The sequence below is a fragment of the Scomber scombrus genome, chromosome 8 (assembly GCF_963691925.1).
Source record: "Scomber scombrus chromosome 8, fScoSco1.1, whole genome shotgun sequence".
Lineage (NCBI taxonomy): Eukaryota > Metazoa > Chordata > Actinopteri > Scombriformes > Scombridae > Scomber > Scomber scombrus.
The window spans coordinates 19,550,111-19,561,291 of record NC_084977.1 but is presented as its reverse complement, the minus strand read 5'-3'; positions in this window follow the sequence as shown (position 1 = coordinate 19,561,291).

Sequence of the window (11,181 nt, the reverse complement as noted above, 5' to 3'; positions counted from 1 at the left end):
CTACAAAACTACGAGGCCCCTCTCCTGCTGTAGGATCTGTTGCTAACATATGCAGACAGGCCTGCAATGATATTAACTTAAAGGCATACAAACATGGGCCATTGGCTAAAACGTACATCTACATCATCTGAAGCGGAACCTTCTAAGAAAAAAACAGAACAGAACCCAAAAGGAATCCAACACCAGTGATGTCAACATTAACAACGTTAATCCTCAGGATGCTCAAACAGCTAACGGTCATGTTACTAAGGTGAAGCAGCAGTCCAAAGACAAGTTTCAGGCTAACTGGCTCAGGACATATCCAACTTAACAATGGTGAAATGAGCTGCTCGATCTGTAAAATGTATGGTGCTGCACCTTTTACCAGCTGATGACACATAACGTCAACTTTAAGTCGCCACACAGATGGCATTTCTCATACAGCAGCCTTGAAGAGAAGGAGCGAGGCAGATTCAGCAGAGAACGTGATGCTAAGTTACAGTCGCTCCCCTCCAACTTATTTTACATATTACCTGACAATAGTTAAGTTAAGAAGATATAACTACTTAACTATATAACTACCAATTAATATAATATAGTTCAGAGAAAGGAGAGCAACAAAATGCAATCTGAGGTAAGAATAGGACAATGTAAGACCTATTGCTCCCCCCTAACAAAGTGAGAACCCCCCTATGTGAAAAATTTAGTGGGGGATACTCCCCCCAATTTTGAAAAATGAATTTCAGGCTCTGCTATGTGTTGTGAAGAGGATCTAAAAAAAAAAGCATTAACCTTGACCTGCAGGTAGAGGAGGGGCCTGTTTTTGGCAGAAACAAGAACATTAAAACAATAGGGTCCTTGCCTCCAGGCTCGCACAGGAGATCTATTCATCTCCCGTGCTCCTTAAAACCATTGTGTTTATCCTTACCTGGAAATCAGTCCAATCTGTTATCCGTCCTGCAATATTTTGCACCTTTGGTGGGAGATTGGAACCCTTGTCTCTGATAAAAAATGCTTTCTCTTTTGCATCGGATATGTCTGTGAAAGCTCCTGAAAATAATAAGTGGACAAAATATTTTTCCAAAGGTCAAAATGAATTTGCATAGACCTACTTTAACTTGAACTCAAATGTATCAGAAACACTTCTTCAAGGATTGCAGGCAACTTCATCCAACAGAATACTGGTATTTTGTTAACTGTTATTGAATTATAAACCCAAGGTTATCACTTTTTTTCCTAGCCATTTTAAATTGAACATTAACATTTAACTGTGTAAAAACAGTATACTTTTATATGAGCTGTATTGCCACTCTCTTGCAACACACATACCATTCAGTTTTAAAACACACATGGCATTAAGAAGGGGGAACTTGCACTGCTGCTCAATGTCAAACACACATACCAAACACATGCATATTGTTCTCACATGCATGCTTGATTCATGCTCACAGTTCAAATACACAAACAAAATAGCACAAAAGACAGACTAAATCAGGTAGCATTTCAAACAATGCGTGCACACACACAGTTGTGGAGTATATGCAGGCAACAATACACATGCACACACATTGACTTACAGTACACCAAGTCATGCATATTTCTCACATGCCCCTACCAGTTGTCAGTCACTGCCTTTGAGCACAAGGCCTGGGGGACTAGTTTAAATCCTTCTGGAGACAGGATGACGGGCACAGAGGCCTGCACAGAACACACACACTCACACACGTGTGCGCACAAATGAATGATGGCATGTCCTATACTAACTATCTCTAAATGATGAAACTCAGTGTTCTTTGCTGAGATCAAAGATTTGAGATTTGAAGGAAGACAACTTTTTCTCAGAAAATGAATTACTGTCATTCCAATATTCCAGCTCATAATATATCAGAACATTGTGCATTTCTGTGAGCTGAAATAACAGTATAATAGCACAGCCTTGACTCATTGAGCCGTAACACATCAACAAAAGTGGAAACTTTGGTAAAAGTGGTTTAAACTTTTAGTCGACTATTGCTGAAACCAGGCCGGAAATTAAAAGCCCACCAGTAAATATTTTGTTGTGATTGCCTGCAAATAATGAGAGACAAAATAATGGGTGCTTGTAAATGTTTCATTGCCAGGGGTAATATAACCAAATGCCTGATTTACTCTTTATCTGTGTAATATAACAAATCACAAATTAGTGGCTCAGTGTTGTGCTGTGCCATGCTTGACAGACCCCTTCTATTCCCCAGTTAATGATACATCGGTAATAGCTGAAGTAATTTCTGTTTTTTTTTTTTTTTCCAACCTCTTAAATTGCATTAAACCTACATCTGGTGAAAACAATTTGAAAGCTTGAAAACTATGGGCCAATGTGTCAGAGGTATTGTCAGGTGATTTGGTTAGCTGAATACTTGAAATCATCCAGTTGCTGTGCTGTGATTTGCACAGTGTTCCTCCACTGGCTTCTGACAAAGTGTTGGCAGCTGCAGATGAGTTACAGGCATATTTTCGAGGATACTTTGTTTTTGCTTGTCGCATCACAAAGCGGCAGCAGCTAGGCAACCACGAGTGAAAGCTGGAGTTTCCAGGCTTCAGAATGAAAGTTATGCAGAGGCAAAACAGATGGCGATGAGATGAAGTTTTTTTGGCATGGTGCTTTGCCATTTTTGATGCGCCCTTTTGTTGTTCTTGAACGCCGACATCAACTGTCTTCCTGGCTCTGCTGCGAGTGGCCGTAGCAGCTGTAATAATACTGCAGTGACAGGATTATGAAGGGTTTATGACCTAGTTCCTGCAGTGAAATGAGGTGGGTTACTGTAGGCTATATGAGTCAAACCTGAATATATGATTGCAATATGTGTCTATGAATTAACATTTTGCTCACTTAATGTGTGCATGTGATATTGGTTATCTTTTGTTTCACTTAAACACCAGAATCGGCCATTTTCACCCCCACATACTCTTTACTTTGCATTATTATACACATTTGCTCAAAACTGGATGAAGCTGCATGGTTTCTGTGGGAGCAAGAAAGTATTTTATTGACAGATGACATAAGATTATGGCTGCCCCATCCCCCTCTCTCAGACAAAAAGTATGCTGTGGATTGATCACAGCAACATCCAAAAAAATCCTTGATTTTTTCTCCCAACAAACATTAATAGAACTGCTCCCAGAACAGGGAAGTTGCTGTCAAAGATTCTTATGTGCCATTATATTTATGGCACTTATGGCAGTATATTTCTCTGGGGGGTGGAGGATTCAAACTTACATTTTTCTTAGGTGCGAAGGATATAATAGTCATCCAGTTTCTGAAGAGACCTCCAGTACTTCTGTGTCCTTGGGTTTGGAATCCGTAGTGTGACTCTGCACCATCCACCTACAGTGTTATTATGTTTTTGATGAACAGGCCATGCGGGTGCAGTCCAAACTCAAGGGCACAGCCCATCTATCTACCATCTGTCAGCGACTTGTCATCTGGCTTTAGTAATTACACAAGTGTAAATATGGTCAGGAGACAGTAGTGTGCTTGCTGAATGAGTTCTATGTGGAATGTTTTTTGTGTAGTCCTTCGATTTCATCAGGTCAAAATTTGAACTTGTCCAAAACTTGGGTTTATTTATTATGTATTTATCCAGGGAAGATTGACTAAGCAAAAACATTTGTTACATCACAGGTGATGTCTATAAGAGAAAAATCAGTGCATAGGGTTTAAGTGTCTTGCTGCAGGATGCTGCAGTAGTAGTCATTTAGGTAAAAATGTTTGTTTTTCACATTCCTATCCCAAATTTTCTTTTTAGGTGAAAAGCTTGATTCTTTGAATTGTCACTGCTGCCCAATCTACTGATTTGCAGCATGTCCTTTTAAGAAAATATGACTTATTTCAAGAGGCATTTACTGCCTTCACAAGGAAACCAAATTGTGAAACAACCAATGAATAAAGATGAAGAGGGGCTGGTTTCATGCATAAACATCTTTGACTAGATAACCTATTGAAAACAATTTGCGGAAACAATAAAAAGGGACCTATAAACCAGTTGTGGGGGATCAAGGAAATAGACATTTGACTTCAAAGCTCAGCAGGGAGGGTAAAACACCTTAAATCTTCCCTGAACGCATATCCTTATCTTTATGTGTCGGTAGTTGTAAAAGATTGAAGTTGTCTGTATGCAGTGTGGGCTGACTCTTGGGGGTCTATCTTCACAGACCTCACAGGCACTGAGGAACACTGACTGCATTTTAGTAGGAAAAAAAACTCACAGTAGGAGCTTTGTTCATATTATTGATTCTTCTACACAAGTGTGGGTCTTTGACAGGACAACGTGAATTGACACAGTTTGTAAAGGTGCCTTTTTCAGATAAACTGCAAAATGTCTCTTAATCAAAAGATGAAAAGACAAAAAGATACATTTTTAAGAGACCTGACGAAGAAATTCATCTTAAAATGATTGACACATAAATATAACCACTTTACTGATTTCTACTGGGATATATCTAGCACAATGTCATATGTATCAGTTTTCCAAGGTAAGGTAGCTATTGCTGGCACCTGTCGTGATTAATGCAGTTTGGACTTGGGTAGTCCTAATTGTTGGTGGTGAAGTAAAATAAAATAATAGAACCAGTGAGCAATGAAGGATGAAACTAAGTTGTGCAGATTCACTGACACGGTGAAGACATTTGAGCAATGGCTGAGCGAGCATGTTTTCTACTGCCTGTGGGAAAACTTAAGACATGAGGGTCTATACTTTTGATGTTGACGGACAGGTGAACAACCCACCTTCCTGCCCCTCAGGCTCTAGCCTTTATGGTGCAGACAGAGTTGACTGACTGTCACATAGTGTTGATTTCTCTCTTTATTACAGTGGCAGGTAGTTTTTGGTTAAGGCCAGTGAAGTGGTGAGGCATTTCATGTGTCTTGAAAATGTCATGTTTATTGTACGAGTTTAAAAATGTGGCCTAGCCTCCTAACATGGCCAATTCCTAAAAGCCTGGCCCTGAATGTTGCATGTTTGACATAAGAATGTTCCTGTTATGCCTCGTGGGTGCATTCTGTTCCCCAGTCTGAGAGAAACAGGTTTGATTTACTGCAGGACTGGACTCTATGTCCCCCTCACAATGTAATGAGCTCCTACAAGGTTGGTGGTGACAGAAGCTGTTCCAGCTGGTAGGTCTCTTTTGGCTATGGCCAGCCCACACTTATCTTTATGTAAGCAGTTCACGTTTTATTTTAAGGATGCATGGTGAAGTTACCAAATTATTACAACTAACAAAACAAACAATTAACACTTTGAGGATTGTCTCAGTGTGGTGGAACTCACCATCCCCATCTTGGCTCTGCTGGCAGTTCTTCTTAGGTCAGACATATCCCCCCATGCGTGACATCAGCTCTGACCTTCCAACCTCTTACTACACACACTGTAATCTACAAAACTACCAAAACACTTTGGTAACAGAGGGATTTCATTATTTTTAATGTACATCTCAGGTTCAATTTCCATTGCAAACCTGCACCTAATTGCATTGTTCTAAGTTGAATTTCACCTCGTCTAAAAATGTTTTCAAACCTACAGATTGTTTGTTCTGGTCCATATCAATTGATGGTTTGGTTTCTTTTCGCACAGAGAAAAATCCAAGCAAACCAAAATGCCTCACAATAAGTCCTGTGAGAACTCTGCTCATTGGTCAGGTGTGTCTGGAATGGGAGCAAAAATGCAATGTACTTAGTTGCATTAGTCCAGTTCAGACCTCAATTCATTCTCTGCCTAGTTTATAGAAATTGCTGATTTCGTTCATCTGCATCCCAATATGTAAAGTGCACATGGTTACAAGAGCCATTGAGCTCAAAATTGTTGAGTAGCCCTGGGTTGGATCACCAGTTGGTGGGAATTGAGGTTAGATCACAATCCCACTACTCACAAACTGCTCCAGAGTTTGTTTGGGCCTGCACTGAGACTACGGTACATCCTCAATGTCTCTGTATGATTGTTGTGGTCTGCACCTGAGTATGATTACTGTGTTCAGACCTCTGCAAATGAATTGCATCAAGGTGGAATATTAACCATAGTCCGATTCAACCAGACTGAAAGCACAGGCTTGGTAAAATTTACTTTGCATTCAATGTCAACACTCCTGTAGCCGAGACTGACATGGGTTCTCCAAGACAATACATTGTTGCACAGATACTTATTTTGTGATACACTCAATAAATAAATGTTGACTCATTAGTCACAGAAACTAATTTCTGCTCATTCAGATTCTCCTTGCTTTCTTTTATCTCCTCTCTGTTCTCTTTGAGGTCACACATTCTCTCTCTCCCTCTACTCTCCCACTGTTTCACACCTCTCTTGTCCTTCTCCTCCTCCTCCCCTGCACTCTTGAATTCTCAAAATGTACCTTTGCTTGCCTATTTCCTCTCCTCTCTCCATCAGCACTCTCTCTCCCCCTCTGTGTTTGTTTACCAGCAAGTGCTGATTGCTGACCCAGCAGCCCTGCTGTCTGTCCACCACTTGCATTTTAGCTGTGAGAGGCTAAGGACGGCAGGCAGGGAAAACTCTGACGTTTTTAACCTTAATCTGATGGAGGTTTTCCTTAGACAGCTTTTTACTGCTATTGTGTTTGTTGCATTGCTTATCTGGCCAATTGTTCAAGCCCTGGCGTGATGGAAGGCTGACAGGTCAAACTCATAAGCCCTGTCTGAATTGCAAATAGAAACCTATGATCAGCAGAGTGCAATGAATTTAAAATGGCTTATTTCTAACTTTTTCCCCTTGGGATAGGCCTTTTATGATGTACCAGCTTTAGGATGTTCTCTGCTTTTGATTAGTAAACACTAGTGAAATACTAAATTAAGACAAAGCTTCATGGCAAATGCACAGACAAAAAAACACAATAGAAATGCAGTTTGAACATTAAAGCCAGACACCTTAGGGTGGTGAAACCTTCATCTACAAATGTTTGCAACCAGCAACACAATAATGGCCACTGCTCTCATTTCTGTACAGTCTCTGTTGTGTGTCTGCACACAAAATGAACAAAAACTCATCACTGGAAAACAAGAGGGCCTACAGTGATTTTCTCTGAACAAAACAAGTCAGTTAGAAGTGGACCTCTGTAAGAAGAGAGGGTGTAGCTTGGGGCCAAAAAGAGTGCCATACCGACAAACAAAAGAGCAACAATAACAACAACCACAGCCCCTGAGAGCCTTCTTCTATCCTACTTGAATTATTCATGAGCCAAATACGGTGAGAATAAATATTTATATAGACTATATTGAAAGATTTAACAATGCAATGACGTACTGGTAGTTCAAAAAAAGCCTCCTGTGCCTATCAATTATTCACAGAACTTTTAGGAGTTCAGTGTTTGGCGGTGAGGGCCTTGAGTGGAACAGAATGCAGATTTGGAGGCAGGTTTATCCCGTAGTGTATGTTAAAGAAGCTTGATTCCAAGAACAGATCCACAGATGGCCTGTATTTCACATGCATGTATTCAAAGTATGAATTTAAATACTTCAGCGTGGTTCATATTTACAGATGCCAAAAACATATGTGTATTATGCAGTGTATTTTGTTTCTTTTATGTACTTCTAAGGAAAGAAAGAAAGAAATATATAAGAAATATATATATAAAACATTTAAATAAATAAAAAATAATTTTAGATTTTTTTTTCAAGAAAAATGTTTAAGGAGTATCTGCATTTATTTGCAGGATACATTTCAATGCATTCCTTCCCATCTGTAACTGCTGCTATCTCTGGTGCATGCTTATTTAAATCAACACTGAAAATCAAGGCTGTCAAAGCTGCATGCTCGAGAAAATGTATCTTTCTAATTGAATGAACATGTTGACTTGACTGTAGTCATTAAAAACTCTCCAACGCTATATCTCTGTTTAGGCTTTTATAGACTTTTATAGACTTCAATATCCCGCTGCTGTGTGCGCAGAAAACGTTTTGGCTGGACGACTGCGGCTTGGGGTAATGAATTCTATTAAATCATCCCCTCTCTTTTATTAGGACAGCATTAAAAGAGGCCAAAATCTGGAGCAAAGTACACAGAAAGGAAGAAAAACAAACCACTCAACACAGAATGGATCAGTCCCTTTTTTTTTATTTTTTGGGGGGAACCAGAATCAGGCTGCTCTTTTATTGGCTGTCAGATCCCACCCAAATGCACCAGGCAAACAGAGAGATGAAAAGAGAGGAAGGGAGAGGGGGACATTTCTGTATTGAGAGGTTAGAGAGGCTCATCCAGACATCCTGGGTGAAGCATGAGAAATGAGAGAGAGACAAAAAGAGGGAGGGGTGGACAGAGTGTGTTAAGTGCGGGTGTCCTCAAATGTGTATGCATTTGAAAGGGAGGGTTTTTGTTGCTTAAGTGTGCACATGTATGGGGAGTTTCTTTATGTTAGAGTAGGTGTGTGTGTGAGCCAATTGTCAGTGTGTGTGTGTGTGTGTGTGTGTGTGTGTGTGTGTGTGTGTGTGTGTGTTTACAGATGAGTCTCCGGAGGCAGCAGTTGGAACACTGAGCAGACCTGCTATCGTCAGTTTCCACCCGAAGGCTGCCAGGAAAGTATAAGTGATAGCCTGTCTCTGTAGAACATTTCCTAGATTAGATATGAAACGTTAAAATGCATCACTTTTAATGTTTCTGGACATGTGTATGTGCTGCACAACAGTGTTTTGTTGAGTTTTTGGCTAGACTGGCAGGTTGTGTGCATGCACGGATTGCAATTTAGACTGTCACCTGTGATTCACTCATTTTTCAGGAATTGAGTAAGTGGGTGGCCAGTGCCATAAACTTGTTGTGCTTATAGTATGTTGAAGATCTTTGATTGTTTGACAAGAAAATGCTATGCTTCCATGTTTTCTAGTTTCACTAGGCCATCTCAGAGGAAATTCTCTTTCAAACTCAATGAGATACATTTTTTCTTACAGCTGTTACTGTGTATATTTAACTTGTGCTTCCCTCTCTCTCCACTTCTTCACTTTGTTTTTTCAAGAACTGCTGTGTATTTTCAGCCGTCAGCCCAAACATGACACTTCCCAATGTGCTGCTGCCAGTACAGATGCTTCAATTTGGTTGGTGGTTTTGCTGATTGTGAACCTTTAAGCTGTTTGAAACATAGAAAAACACTGGCTATATATTAGTTGATGAATTTGTGTCAATATGATGTGTTATTAGAGGACAGGGGACTTTTTGGTCTTTTCCTACAGGATAGATGACTACATCAGCCAACACTGATTTTCTAAATTTGCAGCATATAATTGCACATATACAGTTAAGACGCCAAGTTGTAACAGGGTATCAATACTTTTTTTTAGAATTTGAAATGTGTCCTTTACACTGTGTTTTTGAAACAGTGAAATAACAAAAGTTGGCAACAGATTATTAGTCTTGTTTACTTATTCTTTGATCTGATAGCTTCTGATTTAAATCCGAATGATAGTATTTTAGGCAAAGTCCTTGTATGCTTGTGAAGACATGTAGTATTGTTGAATTTTTTTGTTAAATGAAAAAAATCGTTTAGTATATATGTTTATATTCCTCCAAAATATGCTATCAAAAAGTATTCTATTGATATTGGTACTGAAACTTACATATGTTATTGACAATAATTTCTAAATGTCCGTAGTCCCTAACAGGCCCGAAGTCCATAGTGGGATTACAAAATGGGCAGAGATATCAACAGTACTCCATTTCCCCAGATCCCTATTGGCTCCCCTAAATCCCAGATTGACTACGTGGAAATTGGTTAATGGTAATTAGACATGTTTGGGTACATGGGAATACAAGTATCAACTGGCATTAAGGTGGGTCCAGCTTACTTACCTGATCTTGTGTTGCCATGTGAAAATGGCAAGATTTTTATTATTTAGTTGATAGAGTGTTTACATGAAGTATAAACTGTATTACTGATATTTGTATTTAATCAAACTACCACACTATTAACCTGGGAACTATGTAATATTCCAGCACAGGAATACAGCACACAAGGCACAAAGAGAGGAAGGAGACAGGGGCTCAACGGCTCATTTTTTTCACTGGGTCCCCTATGAGTTTAATCCAGGCCCTGCCTTGGTGGAAGATATCACTGCCTGCAAAAAGTTATATGTCTTTCATGTAACTGCATGGATGTTAGCTGCTAGTACAGTACTGAAGGTAAAATGTATGGTTGCAGGCATAATGACAAACTCACAAAGGTGCACAGGTTTCTAATGTATTAGTGTATGTGATTATGTGTGTGCAATGCTGTAGGGATCCCTCTTGAATCGGCTGTCCCCTCTTCAGCTTTCTGTCTCACACAGTAAATTCTCAACCTTCCCCTCTTGTTGTTTTAAAATGGCTGATAGAGGAAACTGCAGGTGGGACATCTTACAACTGACTTGACATGTAGCCTAAAGCACTTAACGACTCAAAGGGATGAAATGTATTTCCCGATTTTCTTTTCTGTGTTTTGAATAACAGTTGGATGAGTTTAAGCCTCAGTTCAGCCTCAAAATAATTTCATTGATATGTTTTTGTGATAATTAGATTCCATCCATGTATTAGCTGTGAAATGTGTCTTCTATCTCAGTTATATTGTGCCTTGATCCTGGCTCTCTGTATTACTTTAAGACATATGGCAGTTCTGTGTGTACTTGGCTCTACAGAGGGCCTAGCGAACTCATTCCCTTCAGTTGCAAAGATTGAGTAATCAGGCTTACAAAGTGGCTGTGAAGAATGAGACAACAAAGACTGTCCCTGTTCTATTCAATTATCTTTCACCCCTGTCCTGTCTCAGTGTGTCCCCTAAAACGGTTGTGATATCCTCCATCTCTCTTGCTCTCTGCATTAAACCCACAATCTCGCTCACGTTCACAGCCTCTCTTTCATTCTTGCTCTTTCTCTCTCCCACACACAATAGGTCTCCTCAGCTTGGATCCCGTTTGATGTTGGACCCGGAACAGCTGAGCCCCTTCTCCCTTTCTGTTGCTCTCTTTATTCCCTGTAAAACTTCACCTGCTTTATTTATTTATTTCAGTATAGCTGAAGTTCACTCATCGCCAACCCGTCTAAGCTTGTCCCCTTTGTGCCCTTTTTCTTGATAACGGGAGCCTGCTCCGGTCCATCACCACCTCCCACTCAGCCATGGCCAAGGCCTGTGTGATTGACACAGACTGCTTTAACTTCCCAAATGCTCCATAGCCCCCCTCCCCTCAGCTTCCATCCGCAT